This window comes from Peromyscus leucopus, chromosome 14 (assembly GCF_004664715.2).
Source record: "Peromyscus leucopus breed LL Stock chromosome 14, UCI_PerLeu_2.1, whole genome shotgun sequence".
Taxonomy (NCBI): domain Eukaryota; kingdom Metazoa; phylum Chordata; class Mammalia; order Rodentia; family Cricetidae; genus Peromyscus; species Peromyscus leucopus.
Window position 1 is genome coordinate 48,659,565 of NC_051075.1, and position 22,131 is coordinate 48,681,695.

Sequence of the window (22,131 nt, forward strand, 5' to 3'; positions counted from 1 at the left end):
TCTCAGGGGTGCAGGGGTAGAGGCAGGCAGATCTCTGTGTGTTCAAGGCCAGCCTGGTCTCCAGAGAGTGAGTGCCAGGACTGTCAGGGCTACACAGAGAAACCCTGTCTTGGTGGGGCAGGGAGGTGGGAACCTAGGTTTGACTCCCTAGCATCATTTAAATTAAAAATAAAAAAAACCCTCCTCCTTAAACCAGTGTTCCTCTTATACGCTTGAGAATCTCATCAGTCCAAATCATCCTTAGTTATTCTGTCACAATTTCACATAAGGATATCTATGATGTACTTTGATCCTATTCCATCGCCCCATCATCCTCTCGTCCCCAGCCACCAAACCCTTTCTTATCAGCAACTCACTTCTCTCCTACTTTGATGACTTTTTTGGTATGTGCGCCCTGCTTCATTTAATTAGGGTTGCTTGTGTGAGCATGGGTGGGAGCACTAAGCATTCTTAACCTCCATCTTAGGGTATCTCATCATTGGCAAAAACAAAAACCAACCCCCTCCCCGAAAAAAAAAAATCAAACCAAACCACAACAAAAATTTACCCTAAGCCAGGGAGTACCATCTTCGTTTTGTAGGAGAGTAGAGCAAGACTTATTATAAGCAGGATGTAAGAAGATCTTTGACCCAGATCTGTAAGGAGAATCGGAACGTAAGCTATGAGGGGTAGGAAGGAGGGACGAGGTTGCTGAGCCAGTATTGACAAGACAGAAAAGGGATCTTACCCTGGTCCTGATCCTGGCAATACAAGGCAAAAGGAAAGAAATGTGTAAATGAAGCTAAAACCAAAGCACCACAGAGGGACAGAAGGGGGAGAGCTGCAAAGTGAGGACACTCCAGGTCGGGGAGCAGGACTCAGAGGTGTGACAGGCGGTGGCTTGTCAGAGATCTGCTACAGCCAGGGGAGGCTGGCCGGTCAGTTCCTCAGAGCCGTGGTGTGGTTGGATTTCTGCCAGACGGCGGAGAGTCCCGGACAGTCTGTGCTGCGGACTTTGTTCTCAGCTGTGGACTCTGGTAGGCTGTGAGCAATAATTATACCACTTCACACTGTGAGACGTGGCAAGTCCTTCACGAGGTCCCGTTAATGGTCAAACTGCCACACATGGCTGGAGACTGGGCTGCCCTCTCCGGTGTGCGCCTGCTTACCCGCTTTCTTCCCTGGCCTCTTTTTCATCCGTCCGTTGGTTTTCTCCAGTCTCTCCTTTCCTCTTTCCTCTGTTCATTTCTCTTTGTCTCTTGGGTGTTCCTGCTAGGACCCCAAGTTTTAGCAAGCACACTGCAGTCCTACAGCATTGCTCATCTTCTTTTTCGAGGCAGGGTCTTGCTTTGTAGCTGAGGCTGGCCTTGTATTTGGAATCCTCCTGCCTCAGCCTCCTTCCTAAGTGCTGGAATTACAGGATGTCCAGATCCTGCCCGGCTGATGTTTTTCAACCCCTTAATGGTCTGGGCAGTGCAGCTCCATTAGTGTGGGTAAGTGAGCGGGATGCCAGGTGTCCAGTTTTCCCAGGATAAAACAGGAAAAGGTGGTGGAACACACCACCGGTTTCTCTGAGGCCCATGGGGAAGAGCTCTCTAGGGGGTGGGTGTGCTGTGGTGGTGCTAATTCACAGCACCTTTATTTGAAAGCTTTCTAGGTGAAAGGCCCTGAGATGTAGCTTTGTTCAAAGGGCATCTGGAAAAAACAAACAACAACAACAACAAAAAAAAAACCCCACTCCTTCCCAGTGGAGCTAGGTTGGGCACTTGCCTAGAAAAAAAAGAATAGGGCAACTCCGCTAAAAGCTCTGCCTGATTTATGAGCCACTGATTTTCAAGGAGTGTCTCAACATTTATTAAACACCTCTGAAACAGGTCAAATACAAGGACATGGGCACAAAGAGCCACAGTTTCCACTATCATGTGGCCACCCCTCTGCAGTGAGAGGTCACTGTTGAATGGATACCGCGGGCGGTCTACAGTTTGCTCCCCTGAGATGTGCTGAGAGCAGAGCAGAGCCAGGGGCCATGCCCGCAGCTCCGGGTTCCCCAGCCCTTGCTGGGACGTCAGCTTTCCTCAAGCTGAGACCCACCAGGTGCTTTTGAGTGCGCCGCAATAGCACTTAGGGGCATCTATTAAAAAAGATTCCCGAAGTCCACCCCAGCTTTATAGACTCCAAATGGCTGGATCTACATTTCCACACCTACCTAACCCCTCGGGGGCACTTTTGAGGTCGTTAAGTTACACACCATAACCTAGAGTAATGCTTAATAGGGAGATAATAACCTGCTTCAGAGATAGGTCAGGCAACGTGTGCGAAGGAGCCTCTTAAACAGCAATATACTTCTTTGCAAATGACAGTAATTAAAACATCCAAATAATAACCAAACAATACAGTAAAAGGACTGGAGGGCGCTCCAGAAAGGTGGCGAACTAGAGTCCATAGTTAACAGCCGGTGTCGTCAGAGCGACTGTCTCTTTAAGGCACTCCACCCACCCCCGCCCCCATCCCCTCTAGAGGCGTGTCCGACAGGGCCGGCTGCGCCTGCGCCTGCGCGCGACTCCGCGGGGGCGGTCGCCGCGACGCGACGCCGCCGGCGCTTGTGGCGTGCGCGCCTGGCCCCGCCCAGCCCCGTCCCTTCCCTTCCCTCCCCTCCCACCCCCCCCCCCCCGGCGGGGCCTCCCCCGCCCTCCCTGTACAGCTGGGCCAGTGACGCTGGCGCAGCGGCCGCGGCGCTCCATCCTCCGAGGTTGCTCCCCAGCTCGCGTCCTGCCTCCTCCCGTCGGCGTCCGACCGCACGAGCCAGCCCAGGGCACGCAAGGCGTCGCGGGGACCCCGACCGGGAGTGCAGCCGGGCGCGGCGGGCGAGCGGGCGGACGGGCGCGCGCGTGCAGCGGCGGAGCGGGTTCTGCGGCGCGGGGAGCTGCGAGCGCCCCCTTCCCGGAGGTCTCGGCGCGGACTCCCGGGTGAGTTGTCACCACCGCGGCCCCGGGGGCCGGAGGGGGCCCGGCTTTGTGTCAGCGGCGCGCGCGTGGGGGGGGACGACGACGACGGCTGGTGGTCAGGGCACGGGCGGGCGCGCACCTCTGCGGGGACCCGGGCCTCCGCTCGGCCGCCTGCTCCCGCTCTGGCCGGTGTCAGCGCCGCGAGGCGCGCGCCGAGGTCGCCGGGCCCCGGGCGCTCTGAGGGCGGCGGCGGCGTTGCCGGCTGTGCGGTGCCGGGGACCCGAGGATCGGGGTCGGCGCCGGGCTCGGGGTGGGGGAGCGCGCCGCGGGCGGAGGCCCTCGGTGTGGCCGCGCTGGCCCTCCCGCGCCCAGAGAAGCCGCGGCCCGGCGCGGCGGGACAGGCTCGGCCGAGGCGGGGTTCCTGAGGAAATCTTGCAGCCGCTCGCCAGTTGCGCGTGAGCTCTCCGGAGCCCCAGCCGCCTCCTCGCCTCTTCCGTCGCAGAAACTTTATTCTGTGGGCTGCAACTCGCCGAAGCCACTTCCTGTTTTGTTTTTGTTAATGTGACTAGATACAGACTTTCTTTTTTTTTTGAATCCTTGCACAAGTCCCACACATTTGCGAGTCCGAACGGCCCCCTCCCGGTTGTGGTTGTGCCGCCACCGGGGTGGAAAAACTTAACCTGTAACGGGACTGGGAGGACAGCGAGGCCCAGGAAAAGAGGAGTCAAGTTCATTGGGAACTTCGTGGCTCCACGGAGAGGCCCAGTGTTGTGGCCACACACTTCTATGGTGACCAGGCTGTGTGCTGCCCTTTGTTGCTTTTGCTGACTGGGGTTTGAAGTGCTGTACAGAGAGAGGTGCGGGGACATGATCCCGTTCAGTTAAGCCATGGGTTTTCACTCCCTTCTAGATCTGCAGCGTCTTTCCATTCTTTACAGGGATCAGTTCGCTTTTTGCTGTTATGAATCCCTTGAGTTAAAAAAATTGATACACACACACACACACACACACACCAACCACACTTTTGTGTTCTGGGAATTCTACACCCAGATTGTCACCATCTAGTGGAGACTAGTAGAGACATGCCCTTGGCGTTGACTTCTTAGTTTTCTGAGCTTGGCACTTTCAGAGTAGATGCAAATGCAAATAGAAATGAGAATTGTCTGAGTTGGAGGGTGTTCCTGTACCTCAGTAAAGGAATAATTCCACAAAGCGGTTGACAATATGGAAAACTTCTTGAGGGTTTATTGTGTTCCAAGCTTGTGCTAAAAAGTTTCACTTAAAAAAAGCTACATGTATTTGGTGTAGGTGAGTTCGAGTGTGTGAGCTTGTGTTTGTACACACCAGGGTGCTGGTGCGGAGGTCAAAGAACATCTTGCAGGGGCCAGTTTTCTGCCTCCCAGCGCTTGAACTTACGTGATCAGGTCTGATGGCAAGTGCTTTTAACCACTGAGCTATGTCACGGGCCCAAGTTTCACTTTGGATCTCATTTAATAACATTTGAGGCAGGGTGGATGTTATCCTTATTTTTTCCAGTTGAGATAAAAGCCACACACGTTAAATAATTTAGGGCCACAAATTAATTTCTGGAGTCTCTAGATCCTTCTCAAAGCAACACTACTTGAGGCTGTTTCTCTAATTACAAGCATCCCTAACTCTCTCCTGGATGCACATTTATGGTCGGTGTGCACAATACTACTTGTTCACCTTTAAAATTTTTTTTTTCATTCTGTTTCATGTGATACACAGCTTATACCAGTGGGTACCTTATATTAGAGATACCGTGATGAGTAAAACCGAAACCAGACAGGTCTTCATGGTGCTCAGTTTTTTCCCCCTTGTTTTGTTTTGTTTTTTGGAACAGGGTTTCTCAGTGTAACAGTCCTGGAACTCACTCTGTAGACCAGACTGGTCTTGAACTCACAAGAGAGCCATCTGCCTCTGCCGCCCAAGTGCTGGGATTAAAGGTGTGCGCCACCATACCTGACTTGGTTCTAAGTTTTAAATTTATTTTATTTTGGTTTATTATGGTAATTTTGCTACTTTTGGGAACTTGTACCCATTAAGTGAGAGGACAGTTATGAGTTTGAAACCTGTAGATGGGAGTCCTGTCTCCAGAGGGACTTTGAAAATGTAGTAGAAGTGATATATGAGTCAGATCCTCACCTCCTGCTGTAGAAAAGCCTCTGGGTGTGCAGTCCTGGGAGCGGACCCAGCAGATGGCAGTTTGACCTGCTGTGCCCAGCTTCTCCAAATCTTGAATTCAGGCTCACTGAAGGAAGAGGAAGACAGGTAAAAAGAGGTGCTGCAGCCTGGCCGGTGGCAGGACCTCAGCACCACCTCAGCACTCCGGCTGTCTGGCTGATCTCCATGGTGTGGTGATTGATCTGGAGCTCTTATGTAATGATGTGTCTTCCTGACAGGGGATTTCCTCCTCAGCTGTAGCTGGGGCCGCAGTTCCTGCTTCACTCTTCCTACACACACACACACACACACACACACACACACACACACACACACACACACACACACACACGTACACCCTCCAAAGGGAGCAATTCACTGGGCTACTAAAAGTAATTAAGCCTGTTTAAAAAGAAGTTTATTATTACTGTTTTGCTCACGTTACGCTGGTCCATTTCTCAGATCAAAACTTGCCTTGGTTGTGCAGTGTCTGTGATCTCAGCACTGGGGAGGCCTGAGGTTGGAGAGGCATGAGTCCCAGCTAGCCTGGATACACACAGTGAAACCCTGTGTCAAAATCAGATGACAAAAACCAACCGAAATCTCCCCCCTCCCCCAATATCCTTGCTCTCATTTCATGCTTTTTCCTTGTGCTTTTTCTGTATCTTTAGCTCCCTTGATAGCTGTTCACTGCTGGTAATCCTCTGGAGGCTTAGAGAAATAATAAAGTGTCTTAAAAATACTTTTAGGGGGCTGTAGAGAGGGTTTAGTGATTAAGAGTGCATGCTGCTCTTGCAGAGGACTGGAGTTTGATTCCTAGCACCAAACCAGCTCACAGTCATTTGTAACTCCATCTTCGGGGGGCGGGGGTGGGGGTGGGGGGAGTTGATGCTCTTTCCAGGCTCCAGAGTGCACACAGACACCTCCATATAAACAATACTATTTTAAGAATTTTGTGGAGACTAGGCATGGTGGTGAATGCCTAGTCTCTGGGAGGCAGAGTCTGAGGTCAGTCTGATCTACATAGTGAGTTCTAGGGCAGCCAGTGCTACAAAGTGAGATCTTGTCTTAAAAAAAAAGAAAAGAAAAAAAAGAAAAAGTTAAAAATCCAACGAGGAACGAGATTTTCCTCATTTCAGTACCAAACAGGTGATCTGGGAGAACGAGGCAGAACCATTTGCTGGCAATGAAAGAAAACCAAAGAGCATACGGTACTTGTGTTTTCCCTTATTTCCATTTACCAAGTGACCCTTCATGAGAGGCAGTGGCAGGTCCCTGGAGCCCACTTGGCTTGGCCACCTGTCTCACCTGTCTGCCATATATACATGAAACATTTTACTGAGCTCTTGGATTGGCATGCAGTCTAGCCGAAGCTGATGAGCAGAATTCATTTCCCTTTTTCTATCTGCCTGAACTCACAGGATCCCTGCTGAGAGCATTCTCTCAAGCAGTATGAGAATAGAGAAAAGGAACAGATAAAGGAATCCTGTATCAAGTTTGAGGCCAACCTGGTCTACAAAGCAAGTTCTAGGACAGCCAGAGCTGTTACATAGAGAAACCCTGTCTCAAAAAAACAATAACAAAATAATAATAATAAAATAAAATAATTTCTTGCTGGGCAGTGGTGGCACAGGCCTTTAATCCCAATACTTGGGAGGCAGAAGCAGGCGGATCTCTGTGTGTTGGAGGCCTGCTTGGTCTAGAGTGAGTTCCAGGACAGCTAGGGCTACACAGAGAAACCCTGTCTTGAAAAACAAAACCAAAACACCACCACCACCACAACAACAAAAGAACTGCTGTGTTGCCGACTTGAATGTGAAGATTATGACATTTGGGTAAAGGGCAAATATTGAAACAAATAATATGTGATAAGAGATTCTTGGGTTTCTCTGAAAATTGCTTCTATGCAGGGAACACTCTCTGTCTCAGTCCATTTCCTGTTATTGTAACAAAGTACCTAAGATGTGGTAATTCATAAAGAAGAGCAGCTTATTTGGCTCACAGTTGGAAACCAGGAAGTTGGGGAGCTTGGCACCAGCGTCCTGCATCATAACACAGCATAGGGTATCACATGGTAAAGTGAGCAAACTTGGTAACTTGAGTCTCTTCCTCTTGTAAAGTCAGCATGGGTGCCCCACCCTCCAGACCTCACTAATCCTAGTTATCTGCCAATGTATCTATTTGCCTTCTAGTCCCAAATAGACTTCATATATGACTTTGAGGATTTTCTAGTACTTGAACTTTTAGGGGCACATTCAAACCATGGGATGAAGAGGAGGGAAGATTTTGAATTCAAGGTTAGCTTGAGTTGCTTAGTGAGATCGTTTCCAAACAAACCAACCAACCAAAACACAGCACCCACATATGTAATAATATATAAGCCTTCACCTAGTCTATTGGTTTTTAGAAAATTGATGCTCATAAGATATATGGCCACATTGTAGGATACTTAAAAACTTAAAGCAGTGAAAGATACTGTGTGTGGGAGGGCTGTTTGCTTGCTGGTGCGAAGGAAGAATGCCGCTTAGAGTTGGGGCTAGAAGCTTTTTGATACAGCGTATTTGAAGCTGTTAATCTTGAGACCCAGGAAGCAGTCAGGCAAACCTTGGGGTGACTGACCTTGGGCATGAAGATCTGTTTACTATATCATGGCTGAGATTCCAGTAAGGAGACATTGTTCCTTTGGTTGATGTAGGATCATGAGTGCTGCCCTGTAAACATTTTTATGTAGGTCTGGCAGGCACCTGTTGTCTTCTGTCTTTATTCTCATATCTGTGCCTGTCTGTTGTGTACCACTCCTCCCCCCCCCCAGTTTTTTGTTGTTGTTGTTGGAAACCAGCAGGGTTTCTTCATTTGTTCTTTTGTCTTCTGGTCCTCGTCTGTGTGTAGAGGTCTCCAGGTACCTCGTAGATCTGGAAGTGGTGCTGAGCTGGGTCACTGCTGCTTCAGTCCCAAGGCAGAGGGACAGACAGTTGGGTCTGTGAAGGTACTAGGTATAAGAGTAGCAGGGAGTGGAGCAGCTATGTGAGAACTGAGCAGGGGTTCAGACTCCGTGTTGTCTGTGATGTGTCTCCCACCCAGAGACATCTGAAGGCTGCATGCCAGGCATTCATGCAGTACTCCCGAAACAGCATTCTCTCAAGCAGAAACAGATGTAGTTGCCTGTTATTGTGGTCAGTGTTGAGAGAGCTCTAAGATTATCTGGTAGCCATGTGCTCTGCCATACTCCCTCCCGAGTACCAATTTAAGTGTTTTTTTTTTTGTTGTTGTTTTCTTTTGGTTTTTCGAGACAGGGTTTCTCTGTGTAGCTTTGCGCCTTTCCTGGAACTCACTTTGTAGACCAGGCTGGCCTCGAACTCACAGAGATCTGCCTGGCTCAGCCTCCTGAGTGCTGGGATTAAAGGTGTGCGCCACCACTGCCTGGCTAAGTGTTTTGTTTTTATTTTTATTCTTTGCAGTGCTCCATTACTTGACTTGTGAAGCTAGCCTGGGATTCCTCATGACAGCAGCAGACTCAGTGCTTTCTCAGCCTGCAAAGCTGGTGACCGAGCCGTTCTTCATTACTTAGAGCAGGATCTTTTATGTTGAGAAGAAGTTAAATGACTCAGCGTTCTTTACTCCTGTAGTTTGAGATTGGGAGCAAAACCTCAAGAGATTTGAATAGGGACTCTTCCATTCTCCCTGGTCTTACTAACTTTTGTCGAGGAGGAACATGTATCCAATCTTCCCAAACCCAGTTTACCACCACTAGTGACTCATCGGCACCCACAGAAGTTTAAGCCTGGAGAGGAGTTGCTGAAGTTCTCCTGGCAGGACTAGGCTTGGGCTTTTGATGAGGCTGTGGATGAAACTGGATTTTGGGACTAGGATAGCTGTGTGTTAGTCCAGATCTTCCTCCTTTGGGTTGCTCTCAGTAGATCTCTGGAAACCATGGGGGTGGAAGTCTGAACAGGAACCAAGGAGCTGGGTTGCCTGTTTCGCATCTTAAATTGTAATTGTCTCTGCAGACTGTTTGAGGAAAGCCGAGGGGAAAAGGGTTACAGAAAGGTTGGAATGCAAGGGGGGAAGATCGTTATTGTACAACCCAACACGTCTTTTCTGTTTCTAACATCCTTTGTGGTAATCCTTAAACATCCAGTTTTGAATTCTGTTTTTCTCAGCATTATTCTTTAGTCATTTTCCTTTGGTTAACCCTTAATAGTTCAAATGGCTTGTGGTTATATATATTTTCTAAGTTTGCTAAGGAGATTTTTTTTTTCGGCATTTACCGTGTTATTTTGTCATGTGACTTTTTAAAAGAAATGGCTTTGTTGGCTGATAACTTACATGTCATAAAAATCCACCCATTTAAAGTGTGGCTTCTTTTACTTAGCATGTTTTTGAGGTTTGTGTTATAGTATGTTATTCTGTTTATTACTGAGTAATATTTCTTTGTATAGATGTACCACTTTTTAAGATTGCTGTATTTATTTTTTGAATTTTTTGAGACAGGGTTTCTCTGTGTAACAGCTCTGGCTGTCCTGGAACTTACTCTGTAGACCAGTCTGGCCTCGAACTCAGAGATCTGCCTGCCTCTTCCTCCTGAGTGCTGGGATTAAAGGCATGTGCCACCACCACCTGGCTAAGATTTTTTTATTTTTTGATAAAAGGCCTCACTATGTAGCTCTGGTTCTCCTGGAAATCAGTATGTAGACCAGGCTGGCCTAGAATTCATAGAGGTCTGCTGCTAGAGTTTTCCGCCTTGCCCACAGTCAGGACAAATCTTTGTCACCCGCCAGTCCCACAGCCGCTCAGACCCAACCAAGTAAACACAGAGACTTATATTGCTTACAAACTGTATGGCCGTGGCAGGCTTCTTGCTAACTGTGCTTATAGCTTAAATTAGTCCATTTCCATAAATCTATACCTTGCCACGTGGCTGGTGGCCTACCGGCATCTTCACATGCTGCTGGTCATGGCGGCGGCTGCAGTGTCTCTGGTCATTGCGGCGGCTGCAGCATCTCCTTCTGCCTTCCTGTCCTTTTATTTCTCCTCTCTGTTAGTCCCGCCTATCCTTCCTGCCTAGCCACAGCCGATCAGGTTTTATTTATTAACCAATCAGAACAACTTGACATACAGACCATCCCCCAGCACAGCCAAGTGCAGACCATCTCAAACACCTGCACTCAGGCCCATGGTCCTAATCATCCTCTATACGGACCTGCTGGGTAACGCCACAAAGAACCCAAGAAGGGCTCCCACAGGACATACATTAACATCCCACAGCAGAGGTCTGCCTGCCTCTGCTTCCTGAGTGTCAGGATTAAAGATGTGAGCCACCACTGCCCAGTCTATACCACCTTCTTTATGCACCAGTTGATAGACATTTGCATATACAATACACCTGTCTTTTAGTATGTCTGTATGACTGTATAAGACCACCCCAGTTTAACTTTAGACTACTCTGATCAACCCTCAGTGAAATCTATTACCTATCATTTCTCTCCAGTCTCCCCAGTCCTAGGTCACCACTGGCCTACTTTCTGTGTATGTTTACCCACTTGGACATTTCATATTATTGTAATTATGGTATGTAGTCTTTAGTAACTGGCTTCTTTCACTTCTGGTTACCTTTTTTTTTTTTTTTTTTTTTTTTTTTTGCTTTTTAATGTGTATGGATGTTTTGCCTGTATACCATGATCATGCAATACTCTTGGAGGCCAGAAGATGCTGTTAGATTTCCTGGGACTGGCGCTACAAACAGTTGTGGGCCACTGTGTGGGTGCTGGGAATTGAACCTGAGTCCTCTGGAAGAACAGAAGTGTTCTTAACTGCTGAGCCATCTTTCCAGCCCCATTTACTATTGTTAAGGTTTATTGGAGTTGTATCATTTATCTGTGCTTCAGTCCCAGTTTATTGCCAAGTAATATTTCTTTGTATAGATATATCACACCATACTTCTGTATCAGCTGATGGACATTTGCATTGCTTCCACTTTTGAATAATGTTGCCATGTATTATAGTGTATATATACATATAATGTAGTCATTATTCTAGGCTAGCTTTGAATTTGAGATCCTCCTGCTTCAGCCTCCCAAGTGCTGGGATTATAGGCATGTGCCACCACAGTCAGCTAAGAGCATCCTTGTATAAGTTTTTGTGTGGACATGTGTGATCATTTCTTGGGGCTCTATTTTAAGGCTGCATCTATAGTTCTGGTTTTAGGTTAACCTACTTGACAATGCAGTTTAAGGAAAAGCAACGTTAGAACAAATTCTCTTGTTCTTGTTCTGTTGTGATTGCCCTAAAATCATTGGTGCAGAACCTAATGATGAGAGTTGACAGAATAATATCTAAATTTACATATATTGCTTCTTAAAAAAAAAAGTAGAATATTTTCAGTGTGAAGCCTCAGTTCTTTTTATTGGGGTGGGGAGGTGGTTTCCGAGATAGGGTTTCTCTGGTGCCTTTCCTGGAACTCACTCTGTAGCCCAGGCTGTCCTTGAACTCACAGAAATCCACCTGCCTCTGCCTCCCGAGTGCTGAGATTAAAGGCGTGCATCACCATCGCCTGGCATGAAGCCTCAGTTCTAAAGGGTCATTGTACGTTTCAGAGAGATCTTTACCCAGTATGCCACAGTGCCTTCATTATTAAATGTGATCTCTAGTTCTCAGAAGTTTTTCCTTTCCCTTGTACCTTCTGGGGAGTTAACCAGTAAGGTGGGGAGATCTGAAGTGGCTGTGAGCGCAGTGAATATGTAGGTGTGAGAAACAGTGCTCTGCAGGGCAGCTGCCACAGTCCTCACACAGGTGGACGTTGGCTACAGCTGAATTTAAAAAAAAAAAGGTGAGGCTAGACACCAGAAGGAGCAGACGGTGCTGCTGAGAGGGTCATTTCCTCTATGGGATCTAATCCTGAGCATTGACAGCAAGCCAGCCATCCTACTGGAATCATGTAATGGCTTGTCTCCTTTCGCCCTTGTCCTATTTGGAACTAGCCTTCGTAATCATCAGGTTTTGCTTTTCTTGCTTCTAGATCATTACTAAAAGCCCTTGAAACTACACACTTACAGGCCACCTAGTTGTTTTTTTTTTTTAATCAGAGTGTCAAGACAGTTTCTTTCTAGAGAAACATAGGGAAGGGCACGTGCATTCCAAGACACAAAAATGGGGAACTTTAGTTAGCCTTCTCATTTCTGGAACCAAGCCAAAGATTAATCCTTCCGGAAAGTTCTTCAGGTGTGTGTATAAATATTCATGAATGCAGCTATAACTTACCTGGCCGAGTTCATTGTCTAAAAGGTTGGAATTTGGAGTAGGCCCAACTGTTAATACAAATTCTATTCCTGAGTCCTAGAGTTTCAAGATGCCCAGTGAAGAGTCAAATTATTCTTTGTTTATTTTTATTTTTTGAGGCGAGGTCTATTTAGCCCTAACTGTTTGGAACTCATTATGTAGATCAAGCTAGCCTCCAATTCACAGAGATCCGCCTGTCTCTGCCTCCACAATGCTGTGCAACACCATACTGGCATAAAATTTTTGACTGTTTAGGTAGGTTTCTGGATTCCATCAGGTTTTTGTGCAACAAATAAAGTAGATAAAGAGAAAGTTTAGGCTCATTAAAGTTAGGAGAACTGGACTTTGAAAGTCTGAGTCCTCTTTCCCTCTTAAAAGAAAAAGGAGAAATGGAGTCTCAGAGCTTACTTGGAAAGGATCAGTGGAGAAGCCAGGCTCCTACCCCAGTATGATCGATCACCTTGTCCCCTTGTTTCTTGTCCTCCTCTCAGCCTATCTTTAGAAAGTGGATTGGGTCCCCAGCCAAGTTTGTGACTCATATTGTTTTGTTTCTTTCTGAATAAACTCATGTTCTTCTATGGTGTGTTGTTTTTTGAGACAGGATATGTCACCAAGTCTGGTCTGGAACTGGCAAGTATCTGAGGATGACCTTGAACTGTGATCCTCCTGCCTGTTTGTCCCAAGTGATGAATTATAGGCTTGTATCTTGATTTACTTAGTAGTAGGGATAAAACCCAGGGCTTTATGAATGTTGGTAAATATTCTATCATCTGAGCTATCCTAGCCTCTGCAGTGGTGGTTTTGAGTCTAATAGTGAGCAACAAAGAGGAATGTGCCTTTATGATGTTTGAATGAGTACTTTAAAAAAAGAGACTTTTTATTTTAGGCAGAGACAGAGAGAGAGAGAGAGAGAGAGAGAGAGAGAGAGAGAGAGAGAGAGAGAGAGAGTGTGTGTGTGTGTGTGTGTGTGTGTGTGTGTGTGTGTGTGTGTGTGTGTGTGCTTGAGTACAGGTACCCATAGAGACCAGAAAGGGGTGTTGGATTCTCTGGTCCTGGAATACAGTTGTTGTGAGCCACCCAGTTACATTGCTGGGAATCAATCTCTGGTGCTCTGGAGGCAATGCATGGCTTAACTGCTGAGCCATCTCTCCAGCCCTGGGAATGCTTTCTTAATATGGGTACAGTTGCATGATAGCTAGGCTTCTTAACTGTTTTTTTTTTTTTTTTCTCTGTGCTGTGCTTTTTTTTGTGATTCAGAAATGCTACTTGACCTCAGGCCAATGGGTTGTGTCCCCTGTTGTTTTTATTCTCCTTAGGTCTTCCAGGTGAGACAGTGGCAGGCCCTGTTGACATAGTAGGATTACTTGAAGATTGGGGGACAGCAGTCCTATGGCAGAACCCCACACCCCCACCTCCTGACTTATTACCTATCCCCTGCCCCACTCTGCTTTCTTCCTTCCGTTAGCAACAGAACCCCTTCATAGCTGTGGGTGTGACTTCCTGGGGTTTATGATGTGTGGAATCAGCCACCCACTTAAAAGACACTGTGGACGCACATCTGTAACAGTGTGTCTCTAGTCAGCTAGGAAAGAAACAGCTCGTATATCCTCTTTTCCCCCATTCCTGAAAGCTCGTGAATAAAGTTTTATATTTGGTGCTGTTGTTTTGTTTTGGTTGGTGTTCTCAGGGCTTTTCTAGACCATTAGTGAATGGTATGCTGACTGGTACACACCTTTATTGTTAGTCCTTGATTATTTCTCATCCATCTGCAGGTAGAAGCTCTCCTCTAGGAAGACCATCTTCTTCCTTGTTTAATCCTATAGGGATTTTACTTGGTACATAGCAGATTAGCAAGAAAAACAGGCTCTGGGTTTCTTAAGAGTTGATTGGTCCATCTTTTTTCATGTTTATGTATACCCTCAAGTTGTAATAATTTATGAGCAGATAATCAGTTTGGGTTTTGGACTGGTGAGAGGCAGGTAGATAGTTACTGCAAAAACCAAAAGGAGATAAATTTATTTATTCGGCATGAAGTGAATATATCAGCTAGGTGCAATAAATACATTTTGTTTGTTTGTTTGTTTTTTGAGACAGGGTCACTCTATGTAGTTTGCTATGTATATCAGGCTGGTCTCAAACTCATAGAAATCATTCTGCCTCTGCCCCCAGATTAAAGACACATGCCACCATGCCCAGCCCATATGTACAGTTCTAAAAGAGAACAAAATAGTCACAACACTTGCCTGTATGGCGTTACCAGTCTGGGGAAATGCCCAGGAGTTAATTTGGAGAACTCTGTTGTATACAGTAGACACAAAGTCTTATTGTTCTGGCTTTGTTAGTGGTTTCTGTATATTGGGTTTACAGTCACCCTGGAAGGAAGGAGGGGCCTGGGGCAGAATCCTTGGGGAGTTGCTTAATCTCACTAACAATGAACTACTTGCTAGATGTAGGAGCTTGATCCGGTTGGTGTAAGGCTTTTTTGCTGTTTTACTTTATGTAAAATCAGATTTTAATCTGAGGTGTTTGGGAGCCTGGAGTCTGTGTCTTTATGTGTATGTTGTGTATATATGTGTTGACGGTGGAGGCTGAACAGTGGCTTGGGCTGACCTGACCTCTGAGAAGAAATGACTCTCACTGAGATAAAAATATAAAGGGATTTAGGACTACTGGAAACCTATGTCTTTCACTGTTTATAAAGCCACAGTTAAATAATGTCAGGGAAAGATCTTACCAATTAATAATTTTAACAGGACATGGCCCACCTTGTCTATAACTCAGTCTATTCAGTCTGAGCCAGGGGGATCTCAAGTTTGAGGTCAGAAGCCATATGGTGAAACTCCATTTCAAAAATAAGTAAGAGTTGTGTACCATGTGTGTGCCTGGTGCCTGCAGAGGCCACGATCCCTTGGGACTGGCGTTTTCAGGCTGTTATGGCTGCTGGGAATCAAACCTGGGTCCCTTGGAAGTGAAACCAATACTCTTGACCATTGAGTAATTCCTCTAGTCCCTGGCCTTGACACTCTTGCCTCTGCCTCCCAAGTGCTAGGGGTTATAAGTAGGTACTTTCATGCTTGGTTTATGTGTTACTGGGAATTGAACCCAGGGCTTTGTGCATGCTGTGTGTCCTCTACCAACTCAGCTACATCCCAAGGGTTTTACTGCCCTTTATTTTCCGTTGAGAGAGAAAACAGTAAGAATGTGGGAGAAGGGAATAGGTAGGATAAGTGGTGCGTATTTCATAGATACTTTTTTCCCTCTCTCGTTTTCCCCCAAGTCTTCATATTTTACTTTATTTATTTGATTTTAGGGACAGGATCTCACTATATAGCAAGGGCAGTCAAAAACAAACTATAATGGACTGGAGAGATAGGGCTTATCAGTTAAGAGTACTGGCTGCTTTAGAGGACCTGGGTTAAATTCTCAGCACCGACATCATAGGAGATCTAAAACCCTCTTCTGACATCTGTGGACACCAGGCACAAACATGGTGCATAGACATACATGCAGGCAAAACCTAGACACATAAAAATAATAAAATATTTTTTAAAGACACTACAGGGTTCTTTAAGTGTCATGGTTGAAAACAAAAAGGTGTATTTGCTAATTTGCAGGTGCAGGTTTTGTTTCTATAGTTTTGTTGGCTTTTGTAAAATCCTTGGTATCACTTATGCCCTAAAAACAATTTATACATTTGTTTTGCAGCTTAGAGAAATAAATATATTTGGCATGAATGTGAATTCAGTTATAGATAAGGAAATAGTTAACACAGGATGATTTGTTTTTTTGTTCTTCAGAAACAAATAATTCTGTTGGTGCTTCTCATTTGTCCTATGTGTACTTGTCTAGAAGTACATGCTTATTTTTAGAAATATAGATAGTGGTAGCATGAACAGATAGATGTAAGAGCCATTGGTGACTCCTTTAATAGGGAAGATATAGATACAGTGGTGCTAAGGTAAGGGATTTTTCAAGTAATGCATCTCAACTCATGTGTTAATTGTACAAGAATTTGTTGAATGCCCTCTCCCATATTCTTTGCAGCACAGGTTAACACCTAATGATGTATTATTTGAGTCATTCTCCAGTGTTTGCTTACACATTTGAAAATTCTTAAGTGTGTTTTAAATTTCCTCTGTTTACTCTATGGGCTAGCAGCAAAAATGCAAAAATTTTCTACATTTTATAAGTTCTCACACAGGACATTTCATATAAAACATATGTGCCCTCCACAACCATGGGAGTTTTTCATCTGTAGATTCAGCTAACCTTGCATTGACAGTTTGGTTTGCGGGGAGAAGAATGTGTCTCTATTGGGCAATGTGTAGACTTTTTTTTTTCTTGTTGTTCTCTAAATAATACAGCATGACAATTATTTGTACAGGTCTTACAAGTAATCTAGAGAGGATGTAATATATATGGGAGGATATTTGTAAGTAACTGCTGTGCTGTTTTTAAATAAGGTACTTGAATAGCCTCAAATTTTGGTATCCACAGGGATCTTGGAACCAGTAATCCTTGTGAATACCAAGGGACAATTGTACATGATTTTTAGTCCTGTTATACAAATGAGAAAAGCAAAACCCTTGACAATGAGTTGAGATTTTAAAAAAAATTACTTTTAATGTGCGTGAGTGTTTTGCCTGTATGTATGTATATATATATATCACCTGTATGCTTTGGTCCCTCAGAGTCCTGAAGAGGGCATTGGATCCCCTAGAACTGGAGGAAGTTACAGATGGTTGTGAGCTGCCATGTGGTTCCTGGGAACCGAACCCAGGTACTCTGTAAGAGCAGCAAGTGCTCATAAATACTCTTTCTCTCTCCCCTCCCCTGAAGGAGCTACTACTATACTTATATAATTGAGGTGCTGACCCAGCCTTAAATCCAACATGGGTTGCTCATGCTGGGAAATGGAAACTTCCAGGGATTTCAGATCCATAAAACTTACTTGCTGAGTAACAGCAGTGTAATAGCAGTAGCTCCTTTCCTGTTCTCCTAGCTCAGCACAGGAGTCCCAAAGTCAGTATGTTTTTGTGTATGGATGGGTCGAAAATTCTAGTGTGGGGCTGGAGAGATGACACAGTAGTTAAGAGCCAGTACTGCTCTTGATGAGGACCTAGCATCTCTGGGTCCTCAACTGCCTGTAACTCCAGTTCTAAGGGGATCCAGCACCAACAATGGCCTGTGCGGGCACTGGCACTCAGACATGTCACACACACACACACCCCGATAAAAATAAATCTGAAAAAAATGTGAATGTGTGTCATTTGAAAAGGCAGCCTTAATCTCTTAAGGAAAAATGTTCCCATATAATACAGAGGAGGAGGAGGAAAGCCTCCAGAAGCAGAAATACTGTCTCAAAATCTATGTGGTGGACCATCAAATAGGAGTAAAACAAAGCAGAAGTTCTGAGTTCATTAGTTTCCAAACTCTGCCCTGGGGGTTTTGAGTGGCTCAGCAAGTTCACCCCAAATTAGGTATTGTTGGAATCTTGGTTCTGACTGCCCCTTTGTAGTCATCTGGTGGACTGTTAGTGGTGCTTTGGGGCTTACGTAGGCTTCTGAAGACACTTACTTCCTTTTGGTATTACCAGGAGGAGACCAGCATAGTCTCTGACTCTAAACCATTGTCCTTGTATTGTTTCCGGAGGCTGGAGCTGAGACTGTGCGCCGTAAGGACATTGTAGCGGTGGCAGCCTAGAATAGAAGGAATATGAAGGAGTGCCAGCACTCTTGGACCAGAGATATACTTGGGCAGCCTGCCTGCCTTCTCATTTAGTTGGGAAAGTGGAGGAGTGAAACTGGCTGTGGGCCAGGTACAGTTTCCCTGTTCCTGTGTCCTTTGAAAATGACAGTTGTTTTCGGAAGACAGTACTTCCTAGGCGGCAGCAGAGAAGGCAGTGGGCTTACGTGACCTTGCTTCAGGCGCAGCTCTTCTACTTCCCAGTTGTATGACCTTGAGCAAATTGAACTTCGATTTTTAGTCTTTTTGTTTTTTGAGACAGGGTTTCTCTGTGTAGTTTTGGTGCCTGTCCTGGATCTCGCTCTGTAGCCCAGGCTGGTTTCAAACTCACAGAGATCCACCTGCCTCTGCCTCCTGAGTGCTGGGATTAAAGGTGTGTGCTACCAATTTTCAGTCTTTTTGAAAGTTGTTTTTAGATGAGGTCTCACTATGAGGCCCAGTCTAGTCTCAACTCTTGGCAACCTTCATACCTTAGCCTTCCTAATGCTGAGATTCTAGGCATTCAGCACTGTGCCCAACTGATCCTTCAGTTTTGTAGTTTGTAAAATGGAACTGATGTTCACACCATCTCAAGAAAGGTGGCTTATTAACATGTTAGTGATTACTCGGGAGGCAATTCTAGGTCATAAAGATAAGAGAAACTTTAACTTCATCTTCCCTCATTCACTTCTCTGTTTTTTTTTTTTTTTTTTTGGTTTTTCGAGACAGGGTTTCTCTGTGTAGCTTTGCGCCTTTTCCTGGAACTCACTTGGTAGCCCAGGCTGGCCTCGAACTCACAGAGATCCGCCTGGCTCTGCCTCCCGAGTGCTGGGATTAAAGGCGTGCCCCACCACTGCCCGGCCATCTCTGTGTGTTTTTTTTTTTTTTTTTTTTGGAGACAGGTCTCTTTATGAGTAACTCTGGCTGTCCTAGAACTTGCAGTGTATATGAGGCTGGCCTCAAACTCACAGAGATCCTCTTGGCTAAACTAATTTCTTAAACTACTTTTCTGTGTTACTTGAATTTTATACTAGTGGTATGTTTAACTTGAATAGCTTATTAAAACCACATTTCATGTAATTGATATAAAATCAGATGGACATATTTTAAAACAGAAGGCACAGTCCTGACAACTAAACAATACTCAGATAACAGTTCGAGGAAGAAATGATAAAAGCAGCTGACCCTTGCTTTCATACTGTTAGTTTTCTTTCTGAGTACGTGGCCGTGAGTAATTCTTTTTGCCAAGCCTCAGCTTCTTCAACCGAAAATCGGGGTTAATAATTGCATGTACCACAGGCGTGGGTTTTGAGGATTGTATGCAGTGAGGACTAGAAGTGCCTGGTGTCTAGCACATGGGAAGGACTCAGCTGACGTGGTCTTGTCATCGGTCTTGTCAGCTCTTATTCTCATGACAATGGCTTGAAGTGAGGTGGGAATTACACTTAAAGTCACTGAAGGGGAGGCACAGGGTGATTAAGTGACTTTGCCCCCCTCCTTCACACCCTCCTTCTTTCCCTCTTCCTCCTTTTCTTTTTAGGTAGGATCTTGCTCTATAGCCATCACACCTGGTTTCATGTTTAGGAAAGCTTTCTGAAGGCCAGATGCTGGGTTACAACAGTGCCTGTGTGGTGTCTGGAAGCATCTGTTCTACAATGTAGACTGTGGCAAACTGGAGGTCTTGGAGCTGTCCATGCATGTATTGGCTAGGGCTGTGGACCAGGGCATAGTAGAGCATCACTGTTCTGGCCCCAGGGGTTAGCAAGGCTCAAGTTTGATGGGACTGTGGCCAGTTCTGGACCTCATCATTTTCCCCACATCCTGAGTTACTAAAGGGTAGGACTTGTTTCCTCCCTTCCCCTTTCCACATCTACCTTGTTTGGTACGTGGCAGACTCTCTAATGTTGTCCCTGTTTGTGGTTCAAGTTTCTGAACTCTGTCAGGTTCAGAACATTGTAGTCTGTCTGCTGTGGAGCTGCCCTCACTCGCTGCTGGCCACCCTGACACCACAATACTGAACCTGTGCTTACATTCTTTTTTTTCCCCCCTTTGTCCCAACAGGCCTGCACAAGACAGGTTGAACTTCTCCAGGGGAAGACCTCCCTCTCAATTCACTTTTGTGGTTCTATGATTATCTGCCTATTGTTGGTGACTGAAAAGTTTAAGGGCCAACCCTGAGGTACCAACTTTTTCATACTTCAGACCATCCAGTGCCTGTACCTCTTTAGGCAAGTCTGTCTGCATTCCTTTTGGCTTGGGTCTTAGGAGGATCTGAAAGGCCTCATGAAAGAGAACCTCTTACTGGTAGCTAATTTCAAAAATAAGAATCATTAGAGGAGAAGCATCCTCTTATCTCTTTGTCAAAAGTCCCCTTTTAAGCACAAGTTGCTAAGGACTTTTGTCCCTTTTCTCTGGTATTGATTTGGTTTTTGAAGATAGTCTGTTTAAAGTAATTCTGGTTTTAAGGGTGATGACTGAAAGTTTTGGACAAGGTTCTTTTAAAAAACCAGGTTGTGGGTTTATTTCAAGGCTAATGATGAGTTTGTAGAAGCAGCGTTAGGACACCAGGAAGAGAGACCTGGCACAATGTTTTGGAGCTGTCATAAAGGATTCTACCTTTTGGGAATCAAATTATAGGCAGTTCTTGGCCTCTGAAAACTCATGGCCGGATCTTACCAGAAATTAACCAGATGGGGACCAGTAATATGGCTTAGTGAGCATCGGTCCTCATCACCTGAGTTTGATCCTGGAACCTACTTAACAGTGGAAGTAGGTTTATCCTCTGACCTCCATATTCATGCCCCCTCTTACAAATAAATAAATAAATGTTAAGACTTTTTTTTTTTTTTAAAGAAATGAACCAGGTGGTATTTCTAATAAATCTGACTAATGTTCTTGCTCTTAGGATAAAATTAACCTGTAAATGTGGGATTGTGTGCTCTCTTGCTTTAGGAATTTTGGTCACATGTGGCGGGTCTGTTCTTACCATACAGAGACTTAGTGACTCTTCATCTCCATCCCTTCCAATTAAGGAGGTAGATGCAAAGTGACCAGAAGGTTGCTGATAGGACCATGTGTCTACTACAGAGTGGAGTCACTCATTTAGGGTAAGACTTTGAGGTTTTGAGGTATGATACCTTGAGTGATTATATCTAAGTAGTAGAGTAAGGGGAGAAGGACAGTCCTCTGGGGAGTAGGACAAGGCAAGAACTGTTGGGTAGCACTGTGATGGGTGTTTGACCTAGGCAATCTGGTTTCATTGGATAGGTCAGAACACCAACCTCAGTAACATGAAGTACTGTGATTTACTGTGTTGCAGCTAGAACTAAAATTGCAATGATTTTAGAGCCAGGGTTTCTTTCATGGCAGACAAAGTCTGTGGGATAGGAATATTGAAGTGTGGGTTGAGCTGGAGAGAGAGGCAAAACAATTATCTGAAGAAAAGAGGGTAGGGCCACGCAAGGGTATTTAGGAGTGGATTGTTTAGATGAGGAGTATGGAAAGGAAAGGCCAATAAAAACAGACTAGAGTGGAAATAGAGAAGTCGAGGTATATTTCTGGGGGCGCATGTGCGCTATTTGAGGACAATTCTTTTGTGAGAGATGCTCCCTGGGATTTGTTTGGGGCGTAGAGGACCAGATAGTCTCTCTATTTAGGGAGGTGCAGTTGAGCCCCACAGGAAACCTTTTAGTCCCTGGTATTTATAGACTGGCCTAAGTTCTGTAAAAGGCAACTCCCCCTTCAATTAGCAAGGCAGCATTATGTGCCTCTGAAGCATATATGGATCCCCATTTGGCCTGGTGGGAGGGCCTGAACAATGTCCCATTACATTAGCCTTAATTCCCTGCTGCTTCAGAGGTCATTTCTGCAGGGGCAATACTGACATTTCCCTCTAAGTGACCTCTGGCCGCTCCCTTCCCTCTCAGGAATGAGTTGGAGTCTGGCCTGGGAATAGTAGCCCTCTTGTCTGTTCAGGCTGGCTAGGAATGCCCAGGAATGATGAATCCTGTTTGTTCCCCATCCT

The 22,131-nt window shown here is 45.5% G+C and overlaps 1 protein-coding gene across 2 annotated transcripts in view; it reads left to right on the forward strand.

Moving 5' to 3' along the window:
• Positions 1-2,859: 2,859 nt before the first annotated feature.
• Positions 2,860-22,131, forward strand: part of Susd6 (sushi domain containing 6) — a 102,706-nt gene continuing 83,434 nt past the window's right edge. Inside the window, exons 1-2 of one of the 2 annotated variants that reach the window (XM_037210679.1) lie at positions 2,860-2,945; positions 20,169-20,286. The gene's annotated coding sequence lies outside the window, so the exon portion shown is untranslated. The remainder of the gene's footprint in view (positions 2,946-20,168; positions 20,287-22,131) is intronic. The other variant, XM_028876143.2, reaches the window with a different exon arrangement.